This window comes from Pteropus alecto, unplaced genomic scaffold (assembly GCF_000325575.1).
Source record: "Pteropus alecto unplaced genomic scaffold, ASM32557v1 scaffold143, whole genome shotgun sequence".
NCBI classification, from domain to species: domain Eukaryota; kingdom Metazoa; phylum Chordata; class Mammalia; order Chiroptera; family Pteropodidae; genus Pteropus; species Pteropus alecto.
Genome location: NW_006434828.1, coordinates 889,496 through 901,603, shown reverse-complemented (window position 1 = coordinate 901,603; position 12,108 = coordinate 889,496). Strand labels below are relative to the sequence as shown.

Below are 12,108 nucleotides of genomic sequence, written 5' to 3'. Positions count from 1 at the left end.
GTCCCTGGGAAGTTTGAGGGAGCCCATCAGGGGGGCCCGGCGTCGTGGGGAAGTTTGAGGGAGCCCCTCCAGTTCGCTCCGTTCTCCTGAGCCTTTTCATCCATTTGCTTACCATCTGGCAGGACGGTTTAGGCATTTCTCCCTAGTCCCATGTGGGCTATGGGTTCTCTTCGGAGCCACCCTAGGCCGCCCCTAATAGCGGGAGAGGCTGTCGCAGAGTCTGGCTCATTAATAGTGATTCCAGGGACCTTGAGGCTTTAAAGCACTAGAGACCGTGGGCCAACACATAACCCTCAGAAGCCAGATGGCCATAGTTATGAAAACAACCAGCAAAGTTGGAGCGGCAGCAAGGGGCATGACTTGCCAAGATTTGTATTTAATATTTAAGAAAACATGGCACCTTCGGGGAAAAGCAGATGGGCCTCCAGCAGTGCTGTGCCTCATTCATAAAACCAAAGGGAAAGGCGAACACGTGAGCAGGAGGCTGAGGGTGGTTGTGCCAATAAAAAGTCATACGCACGGACCTGAGCCAGGTTCAGACTTGGAATCCATTGGCTGAAGAACTCCCCAGGTTCCCAGAAGGGTCCCCCAATATCGTCACAACTATATGATTTAGCAACCACCCCCCCCCAGTCCTTCCCCAAGGGGACTATGTCCTAGACACCACGGAGAGGAGAATGCCAGGACAATGATATTCAGAGACCCAAAGTGACCCATGGTCCCCCGTTGGAGTGAGGGCATGTAGGGACCAAGTAATAGATGGCCTCCCGGCCAAAGCCCAACTCAGAAAGTGTCAGGTGGTTGGGCGAAGCCACCTGCTGGCTCTTTCCTCGGTCCCCACTGTGGAATTGGGATCGTTGGTTCGCTGGTTCATGGAATGAGCGTTATAGTGAGATGTCGCCTCCTCCCCACAGTCCAAGATGCCAAGAAAGAAACAAGAGCACATCGTATCGGGGGAGGAGAAGTAGGGGACATTAGCGCCATCATCAGAGACCTAAAACGCAGAGTAGTGGTCTCAATGATAATCTCAGTTAATTCGCCAGCCTGGCTCCTGCGGGATGGATCTGGGTGCAGACGGATCTGTGGGGTGACCCCGGACCACCGGCGTTCCAGCCACGCGGCAGCCCTGCCCGGTGCAGCTGCTGCGCTGGACACGGCGTTCTTGCTGCAGTGGGTTCGCATGGCCGCGTCCTGTGTCATGCGACCGCCGATCTGGTGAATGTGTTCTCCATCTCAGTCAGGAGGACCTGAAACCGTTCGTATTCACTCATGATGGACAAAAATGTACATTCACAGCTCGTCCCAGGAGCCGCGTCCACGCTCCCGTCCTGATCATAACATGGACCAGAGAGCCTCGCCCCCTCTGGACCTCCTGCAGCCATCACATGAGTCCATCCCACTGACGGCATCACGTGGTGACGAGCAAGAGCTGGCTGGTGTGCTGGAGGCCTTGGCAGGACACGTGGGCTCAGGGGTGGCGGGCAAACACTGCGAGCACTCGGGGACCTGTGACTTCAGTACAGGTTTTAGGGGCTTGGTCCACAGGGACACATTCAGAGTTGCCCCAAAGTAGAAGGCAAGCCACTGCATCTCGCATCCTTTCCCAGACAGAGGGAAGCGTAGCAGCTGGTCGCTGCTGGCTCCGGAGGTAACGTACCCGACACCCGAAGACTGCTCTGGTCTGTGTACTGGTGATGTGGACGAATTTATTTTAAATAATTGAAGGATTTACTATTAATCTGATGATAAAAAAAAAACTACACAGCGACTTTTATCAAAAAGCAATCATTATAAAAGGAATGATAGAAAAAAAAATGACTTCACAAAACTACACCAAAAAATTCGACAGTTTTATGCAGGAACCAGCAAAGTTTGAGTGTTTAAAATTTTAAATAGAACAACTGACCAAGGTCCGAGATGTGAAGTTACCATGTTCAAGAAACTGGGGGGAAAAAAATCATTCTATAAAAGAATTAAGTGAGAAGAACGCACGCTTTAAATGCGAAACGTGTGCACGGAGTAAGCAGTTCATTCACAAAGCCATTCTGTCCTCTCTGGGCTTGTCAAACGGCGTTCCAGGTTCCCGCATGAGTGAGCAACCTTCAGCTCTTCCGTGTAGCAAGAACCCTGCTTTTACCTTCTAGTTCTGCCTCCGCCTGTGTTGTAGGGTCTGCGGTGTTTTCCTCCAGGTCATCAACGCGCATATTCACGTCATCAGTGCTTCCAGTGATCTGGTCGGATGTGGTCTGAAGCTTATCTTGCATCTCCTACAGGGGCGTCTGTGCCACTGAGGTGGGTCCTGTCGGGTCTTGGGGCCTGACTCCGCCAGCTTCATGCTTGCCGGCGGTGTCTCAGACCCTCAGCTGCCCTCTGCTAGCCGGCTGCTTCCCAATGCTTGATCCACAGGCTCAGACTCCTATGCAACCTGGCGTCGCCCAGGAGGGATGAAGGAAGGGCGAGCGGACCCCACGAGCATGGGCTCTGCTGGCGTGTTCCAGATTGCACCGTGCAGAAACCGCCACCTGTCAACGAAGGGCTGCGGGGTCCTGTGAGGCACAGCTGAAACACCCGCTGGGGGTCAGTGCTCTGAGGAGGGGCGCCATCCTCCAGGGTACAGTAGACACCCCGAGTCCGACTGTGTCCCAGGAGTAAGAAGGCCGTGTCCTGGAACCGGGGCTGAGGCAGGGGTGCCCTCCCTTACTCTGATTTCCTGTGGCCCACCGGGGGACTTACTGGTTTCTGTCCCTACAGCTCTGAGAGCTGCAGGATTAGATGTTCTGGGGATACAAGAGTCCCATGGAACTCTCAGCTGTGCCGACTGCTTTGAAGTCCTTGTGTCGGGGGCTCGACATCAAGTCTTTATCTTGCAGGAGTTAAATTGTGAACAGAGAAAAACACAAAAATAAAAAGGGGCAAAATAGTCCAAACGAATACCAAACATTTGTTTTCTGCTGCGGGGGCTGCGGATAATATTTTCTGTTTTCCACGTTTTCTCCAATGTGGTTACGTAACTCTTCGAGAAGTGTATATATTCATTCCAAAAAGAGGGGGAAAAAGCATTTTTGCTTTTTCTGGATAAATAAAACATAAAATTGTCATTTTAAAGAAGTATTCGGGGAAAAGATTTCAGAACATTAAATAAAAGAAAGTCTATTTGGATGCTACCTCTAAACTCTATTAATACTAAATTAAAACACAAAGTTTACGTTTTCGATGACTTTAGTTTCTCCGGGGGAGAAAGAAATCTCTGCTTCCATACACGTCGGATGCGGTTTTCCTTCCCCTCTGAAAAGCAGGCCAAGCAAACCCTGGATGGCGAAGCAGGCACACAAATGGTCCCCAACACGAAACGTGGGGTTAGAATCTTCATAGCCCTTCAGCTAAACAGATAGTAACCAGCGAATTGACAAGAAAGTGGAAATTTTGACTTGACAATCGAACCAAAACAAAACCCACATTCTCCCTAGCCGGGAACGGCACTGCTGGTCATGAGGGGCAAAGGGCTTGAGTGGAAACCTACAATTTTTGTTTCTCTTCTGGGCGGATCCATTTTCCCAGTTGTAACGACTGAGTAATTTACTCTGCAAGGCGGGGCTTGTTAATTGCATTCCCGACCGGGCTGGCGCAGGAACCAGGAAGCGGAGCGGGATCAGTACCCGGGGTGCTCACAGCTCCGTGATGAAAACGATCGAGTCAGACTTGGAAGGATGTCATTATTCTTTTTAGTGTCACTCAGGGACAGGGAGGCTAACCATATGGTGCCCACCCCGGGACTGTCTCGATATGTTTCATTTGAATGATGACAAGGAACATCCAATGTAATAAAAATGCTGCAATTCACAGGAGACCCTCTGCATGCAGGGACTCAGCGCCTGCGTTTGAGAGTTAGGATTGCGTGCTTTTTGAAGCGGCCACGCTGAATCCCAGGGGCTGGTTCGGCGCTGCCGGCCCACTGGCTTGCAGGAGGACGCCGCCCTTCTCCGCGTCAGCTCGCTGCTTGGCTACCCTTTAAAGCGACAGAGCATGTCTACGGTTCTGGCGGCCCCTGGCAGAGCCCACCCCACAGCTTTGATGTGCCTAGTGACGATGAGGCCAGAGAGAAGTGGGTTGTCCAGGGGACTAAGGCATCTCTTGTCGTCTGATGTGCCACTTGGCCTATGTTCTGTCCCAATTTAGGTTTTCACGATGGGTGAGCCTTCGCGACCAGGAAACTGTTCTGCGAGTCATCTCCTCTCTCATGGTTAGTGTTCCCATACCATCCCTACAATGACAGGTGCCTATCAAGCCACCAGTTACATCTTGAATCGGTATTTATTATGCTGGTCGCCAAATGGAGATTTTTTTCTAATTTTGTGATTCCTTTTACATGTATTAGTTGGTATTTTATGTAAGGAAGAGAACTTTTTTCTTCTTCCTTTGTTTGTGTCTGTCAATATTTTCTCATCATTTGGTTTGATGCTCAGATTGTCCAAGATTTGGCTAGTGGGAGTGCTTTCAAGATGGTCCCGTGTCCTTGTGACAGGTTCCCATCATTCTTTGAGCAATCCATATCTTCAGGCACAAGAAGCTCCGGGTTATTTTCCATCTTCAGAACTGAAACCAGCCATTTCTAAGAAACTCTCATTCTTTTTATTGGGGGTGGTATTTAGAACCTAAGATCTGGGTAATAGGTTTGATAATTCCCATGTACTATTATTACTTCTAGGCCCTCTCAGCAGACAGAGAAAAAAAATACATATCAACATCTCTTATCCATCCATCTATCCATCCATCCATCCATCCATCCATCCATCCATCCAGTTTCAGAAGTGCTAATTCTGAATTATTTATTTATTCTATTATTTATTCTATTCCACCTGTCTGTCTGCCTAGTCATGATCCAGTCTTCACTGCTGTCCTTATGGAGGGCTTCCAGAACGTTTTCACATCTGGAGGAGAACATCCTGGCACAGATTTTTTTCTTCCTTCTGTTTCCTTAGCTTTTCTTACATATTTAATTTTCTACTGGAACATCAGTGTCAACTTTCCTAGGTTCACGAAACTACTTGTAGACATCTTTATTGGAATTTTGACATTTGTAAATTTAAATGGGACAACCGAGACCTTTATGGTATCAGATCACCCTATTCAAAGCCCACCTCATCGTCTGCTTTCTCAGATACTCTTGGTGCTGCTGCATTAATCGGGCCATTGGGAAGCAGACATTGAAACGAAATTAGGAATAGAAGAAGTTTATCGGGGGTAATGTTTGTGAAAGTGACCAGAAATGGTGCTGTGACTATCTTGGGTGGAGGGAAGTGGGGGTGTTGACTTACATCGTAACAGAAGGCCACCAGCAAATGAAAAGTGGATAAATCAGGACCGCATGGTGTATGCGTAGTATTGAGATATATGTGACCACCATATGGGACCCCCATGAGCAAGAAAGGACCAAGTTAAATGATGGTGCCTCTGGAGCGAGAGTCGAGGAGAAGGGAGTGTAGCGGGATTGTTGCCTTTCACTGTGACTCTTCCTGAATTTATTGATTTGTTTAAATCCGACACAGGTTTTTATTTTGTTCAACAACAAATCAATGGAAGACATAAATTTCTAAACAGATTAATAACAGTCATAGATCATCCTTTAATAGATCACCCGTTAAGACCCAAATAATAGCGTCATTGGAACGAATGTCTAAAAATGCAAGGAAAACGCAAACGTTAGCAAAGAAGGCAAATGAAGGAAATGGTTAATTCGGAAGCTGGTTTAAATGCCAAGAATGAAATTTATTCCACGCCTCAGTGTTCTAAAGTCAGAGGGGGATTTGTCAGCCCGCATCAGCTGGCTTCTTAATTACATCCGTGCCTATCCGAGACCCGTGGAGGCGTCAATCACTGTTATCCATGAAGTCATTCCCAGCACAGACACACACAGAATCCATATTTAACTCACATCCTTTATGTGTGAAGGCTTTTTCTAGGGTTGTCAGTAGATAAAACACCAGTTAAAGGGCGAAAAACACACAGTTGGTTCAAACAGCTGTTTTGTTTATAACTGTTTCGCTTGTTGTTTTTTGAAGCCGATGGGTTATTTCGATGTCAGGTAGCTATGGCCTCAGAATCCCCAAGTGGCTTGAAGTCGAGTGGTGTCGGTGGAGCTGGGCAGCTGCAGCTGGCACTGTGGGAATCGGATGCTCCCAGTTGGGATGGGAGCAGTCGCGGAGGCTCAGACGCCACGCAGAAAGGCACTGTGCAGGCCACCAGGGCCATTTAATAACCACCCTCTTTCCCAGGAGTGCCAATTTTCTTACAATTTGCTCCAGAAAGAATCAACATCTGAAAGTTCACGCTGAGCAGAGCGTGTCCATTAGCGCACGTCCCCATGTCTGTACTCCAGAAACGCCTGGTAGACTTATTTCAAGCACCAGCAGCAATCAGTTCGCGGTGACCGCCCGGAGTGCAGTTTGAAAAGGACTGGCTCGTTTCGCTTAACACAGCGTCCTCCAGGTTCATCTGTCTGCTTGCACGTGCCAGGGTTTCTTTGTTTTTATTGTGTTTCAAAAATAACCGCTGTATATATTCAAAGAGTACATGATTTGCTGTACATCTACGCAGAGATGATTACTAGAGTCAAGCCAATTAACACGCCATTTGTGTGAGTGATGGGAGTGTTGGAAATCTGCTCTCGGCAAATTTCCAGGACCCGGCACAGCATGATTAACCATCATCACGCTGCCCACCAGCTCTCTCGCCGTATTCGTCCTACGTAACTGCAACTTTGTACCCTTCGATGAAGGACTTCTTTGTTGAAGGCTGAATAATATTCCTTGTAGAAAGACAAATACCGCATGATCTCGCTTACGTGTGGCATCTAAAGCAGTCAGATGCGCGGAAACAGACGGGTGGGGGCGGGGAGGGGGGCGGGGGAGAGGGCGGGGAAAAGGGAAGACAGTGGTCAAGGAGTCCAAAGGTGAGTTATGCAGAAGTTCTGGAGAGTTAATGTTCAACCCTGTGAACACGGTTAGCGACACTGTGTTATATACCTGAAATTCACCAAGAGGGTTGATCTTAAGTGTTCTAACCACACACACACACACACACACACACACGCACACGTACACGTGGTAACTTTGCGAGGTGATAGATATGTTAATTAGCTTGATGTTCCTGATTATTTCACAATGTATGTGTATAGTAAAACAGTAAGTCATATACCTTAAATATGTAAATTTTCATCTGTCAGTCCTGTCTGCTACGGTCTGAATATGCCCCTCACCACCCGCCCCAAAATCAAAAGTGCGGTCCTCACCCCCGAGGGGATGGTGTTGGGAGGTGAGGCCCATGGGGGAGGTTAGGTCATGAGGGTGGGGGCCTTGCGTCGGGGACCTGTGCTCTTGTAAAAAGGCCAGAGAGAGCCGTCCCGCCCCTTCCGCCGTGGGGGACACTGGGGGTGTCTGTGGCAGGAGGGTGGTCCGTCCTGACTGTGCTGGCACCATGACCTTGACTTCCAGCCTCTAGAACTGCGAAAAACAAATGTCTGTGGTTTACAAGGTGCCCAGTCTGCGACATTTTGTTACAGCAGTCTAAAAGACAAAGACGACCCCCCAATAAAGATGGAGAAAAGGAAAAAGAAAAAAGATTTGGATTTGGTCTGTGTGGTAAGCAGAAGACTGGTTCCCAAAAGGAGGTGTCTACGCCCCAGTCCCCTGGGACCCATGAATAGAAGGTGCTTTGCAGATGTGATTAAAAGGAGGATGAGATGAGGAGAAGATTCCAGATTATCCCTGCGGGCCCAGTGTAATCACATGAGTTTTTAAAAGTGGAGGAAAGGTGGGTCAGAAAGATGGCGGCCTGAGGAGGTCGTGACGCCCTGATGTCGGTTCTAAGATTTAGGAAGTTGCGTGCAAGGCCACCGGCTGCTGACAGTGGCCTCCAGCTGGCAGCCGGCCAGGAAGTGGAGACTTTAGCCCTGCAACAGCACAGGACTGAATTCTGCCAACGATCACAATTAGCAAGGACCGCACTGCCCCCCCCCGCCCCGCCCCGCCCGGTTCCCGAACCATAACACGGCCCTGTCTCTGCCTAGACTGTAGCCCAGTGAGACCCGCGTTGGACTTTAGACCTATTAAACTCCAAGCAGATACATTTATGCTGTTTAAGCTATCAAGTTCAAGGCAGTTTGTCTCAGCCCTAGGAGACCGAGACAGTCAGGGCCCCATTTAGACTCAGACCGAACGCACCGTGATTGATGAGTGATGTCTGTCAAGGGTACGGGGCTGGAGAGCTGCAGCCCATGCGCTAGACATTTGTCATTAGGATGAACACATCCGTCAGTTGCCCAATGATGAAATAAGTGAAATGAAACAGGAAACACGTTCTGAGAACAGAGAGGGCATGCAAGCTGAGAAGAGCCAGCCTCAAAACAGAGGGACGAGGGCCCAGAGATGCCCCGCCCCAGTCCAGGAGTGTGCCCAGCCGCTTACCAAGGACGGGGCCGTGGGGGTCGGAGCGGGGAGGGAGATTCAGCATGAGAACGATTCTAATGTCCCACGACGGTGACTGGCCACATGATCATTCTTCTGTGGACATTTTGCTCAGCTAACGAAGAGGAAGTGGGGCTTGTCATGAGATGCAGTGCAGAGATTTCTGACATGGGGTCAGAGGGCAGAGAAGGGCAGTTGCTTCACAGCCATGGTTTTGATCAGCACACCCGTGGGACAGCACAGGGTGGGCCCGCCACAGCCCCACGCAGCATCTTAACCCCCGCCTCCCGGAGATTCGAGCTCTAAGTGGGCCAGGCACCTACACGCTCGCCGCTGTGGGCTGGAAGAGTGGCCGGGATGGCGGTGGTCGGCAGGACAGGGAAGATGGTCTCTGGAGTTCTAAATCCCTATATAAAAAAGCTGCTGATGGGAACATTCACCCCATAGACCTTCTCAGCGTGGCCCAGGTAGCTAACCAGGTGCGGCTGGGACCTTGACCCGCACCTGCCCCTGAACACACACCTGTCTTATCACCCCATAGCGGCACCTTTGATATTTTCTCCCCAGCCCACCTGCACATTCAGAAAGGTAAGCTTTCTCGTGGCCTGTCTCTACGTGCAGCACACCTGCGGAGGGAGAGGGGGGCAGGGGACCACAGATGGAGCCATAAAACACCTGCCTCACTGCCAGGTAAGATTGTACATTGATCAGCAAACTGCAGGTGGAGTCTACACTGGTGACCGACAGGGGTCAATTCAGTCTCCCACTGATGAAGATGAGGGTGCAGAGACACTTCGGGGGGTCCCAGCTTGCTCACCATGAAAGAGGAAGGAAGTCAGCAGAGGGCAGGGGAGGCTGGGTGCTGTTGGAAACCAAACTAATGATTGGAAGATTAAGTGGGAAAATTTTCTTAAAACACTTAAAAGGCAAAAAATTATCAAAGAAAAACTAAAAGAAGCCACCCACTTTACCATATCTTGGTGACACGTGTGCATTTCAAATACAGACAGGTAGTCCTACTTGATTTCAGTTAGGGGAAGAACGATTATTTAGACAGAAAGATATAAAATTTTTGTTCAGCTTCCCAATCGCAATACAAAATAAAAAGACAGTGATTTTTATAGGGTTCTAAGGAAAAAAATTGTGACCCTAGAATTTTATTCCCAAATTCATTATTATTCACATAAAAGGCACAGTTCCTTTCAAATATTTAAGGAGTCAGAAAATACATCACGGTTGCTCATTATAAAATGATTCTTGAAGTAAATAGTAACGCAGAATAAAAATGCCACAAAGGGGAGATAGACTACAAATAAACTGTGAACGCAGATACCGGTCTGATGAGAAATACCTAAAAATATTTTGCTATTGTAGCAAGGACGGTTAATTTGATTTTTAAGGAAGGGTTCTTGTAAAGAAGGGTCGGTTCTGAAGTAAAAATCGCGTGGTTTTCAAAGCGCGTGGGGGAAGGGCGGGTAATGAGTGTGGCAGGCGGAGAAATAAGGAACAAAGCCTAGTAAAGATTTTGTCATTTGAAGAGGGGAAGTCACTGATGTTTAATTATTGATGTCAGAAGAAAAAAGATGGACTTTATATACATATTTGTAAAAAGTGAATTCAGAGAACACATACAGGACTTAACATTTTCATAGAACTGTAGAAATAACAAACAAAGCTCCATATAAAAAAACTCGAACAATTCGTCAAAAGTCAGGAATAAAAAAAGATAAAATTAAAAAACCCATCAAACAGGAAATACACACGGATGTGTCCATGATAAGTGAAAACTGGATAAATTGCCTTGTTGAAAAACAAAGATTTTCGCACCGGCTACAAAAAAATAAAAATTCAGCTATATTATATTATTACGAGATTCATCAAAAGCACAAGGAAGCTGCCGATAATGAATGGGCAAAGATATACGAGCTAAATATATGCATGGGGACGTGTGCGTGTGTGTGCGTGTATGTGCGCGTGTGTGTGTGCGCACATGTGTAAAGCTAAAGTGCATCAAAGTAGAATTCGATGCAAAAGTTATTAAAAGAATAGAGCTTTTACATTAATAAAAGGTACCAAAAGCATTTGTTATATAAACCTTTATGTACCGAACACGGCCACCTAACAGAGAGAGTTACGAGAATTGAAAGGACAGCCTGGCGGAAGCTGTACTGGAAGACGACACGTTATCCTTAGAATTCGACAGATCGAATAGGAAAAAGGGACAAGCTGTTCGAATACTACGACTAGCAGATATATATGTACATCATGTGTTTTAATTAATTAATTCTATCAAATTTACCGAACGCCTGCTTTTTGCTCTATACTGGGAAATTAGTGATGAATAAGACGAACATTCCTAGCTCCAAGGGAGCTGCAATTCGCAAGTTGGCTGCGTGGGCCCGATCTGTTTCAGGGGGCGGCCTCTTCTGAGCCGCGAGGGCAGCTAGGAAGTAGAGTGTCCGGCACTAGCCCCGGGACCGGCCACGTAATTTACGGGACCGCGGTCCAGAGAGCAAGGGCAAAGCTTTTCCTTTCTCCTGCAGCCTGTCTCTGTGCCTGCCATGGTGTTTTCTGTTTGCTGTGAGGTGGCGATGCTCAGGAATTTCATGCAGACTCATCGGTGCCCGGGCACTGTGTCCTGACTCTGTGCATGGGACACACCTGCTGACCCTTCCCATGTCCCTAGTTGCAGTGGCTGAGGTCGGGGGAGAAGGTGGCTGAGAACAGGTTGCAGGGAGAGGTAAGGGAGGTGAGCCGAGGCTCTAAGTCCCCCGGTGCACGCTCCGTTGTCCCATTGGACTTCGATTCATAAAACACAAATGCAAAGAAAAAGTTGTTGACAATGTTAGGATGACCACAGAGAAATAAACCGCAGGCCAGGCCCCCTTCCGAGGGCACAGCCCTCTGTGACTGCATTCCCATGAAGCCAGCCCTGCTCGTGGCCCCTTACTAGTAAAGGTGGGCAGGGGAGAAGCGAGCAGGAACAGGTGTCAGGTCGGCCCGCCTACAGTGTCTGTCACACGTGGAAGGCTTCCCGTCACTCTGGACTTTTCTCAGCGCAGAAAGAGGCTGAGTTAGTCTGCCGTCATCACTCAGAGCCTGACGACCCAAGGCGTCTGGGCCGCGTCCGAAAAGGTAGCGTCAGAGATTCCTTCGCCCTCTCCTGGTGGTTCAGCCTTCCCTCGCTTCATTTGGAGATAAAACCGAGGGGCAGGCGGGAGGGTAATTGTGCATAGAATATTTAACAGGAAATATGAACCTGAGCATAGCAGACCCTTCCTAGTCGATATCGTAGGCGGAAGTCTCTTGCATCATTAAAAATGTGTTACTGCCAATCTAAAACGTATTTGCAAGGAAATATTAACAAGTCCTTTCAAGTATAACTCGAGCTTCTGAGTCCACACCAAGTCTTTGTTCATGGGATTCTTCTGGTTTGAGGATTTTAGGATTTTTTTGTTTGTTTTTCTTTTCTCTTTCCTGTCTTCTGTATCTTTGTAGGTACCTATCACAGAGCCTGGAACACAGTAAGTGTGGATAAATATTTGTCGAATGGCTGCATAAATTTATTCGGAATTATTACTCAGATTTTGCAAGGTAACATATTCCTCATAAGGAAAATCGAAAGAGAAGAGCTCTCCTCATTAGC

At 48.1% G+C, this 12,108-nt stretch overlaps 1 pseudogene; it reads right to left on the bottom strand.

Annotated features, from left to right (window-relative positions):
- Nucleotides 1–1,714: 1,714 nt before the first annotated feature.
- Nucleotides 1,715–6,833, bottom strand: LOC112478330 (annotated as a pseudogene).
- Between the last annotated feature and the right edge of the window lie 5,275 nt (nt 6,834–12,108).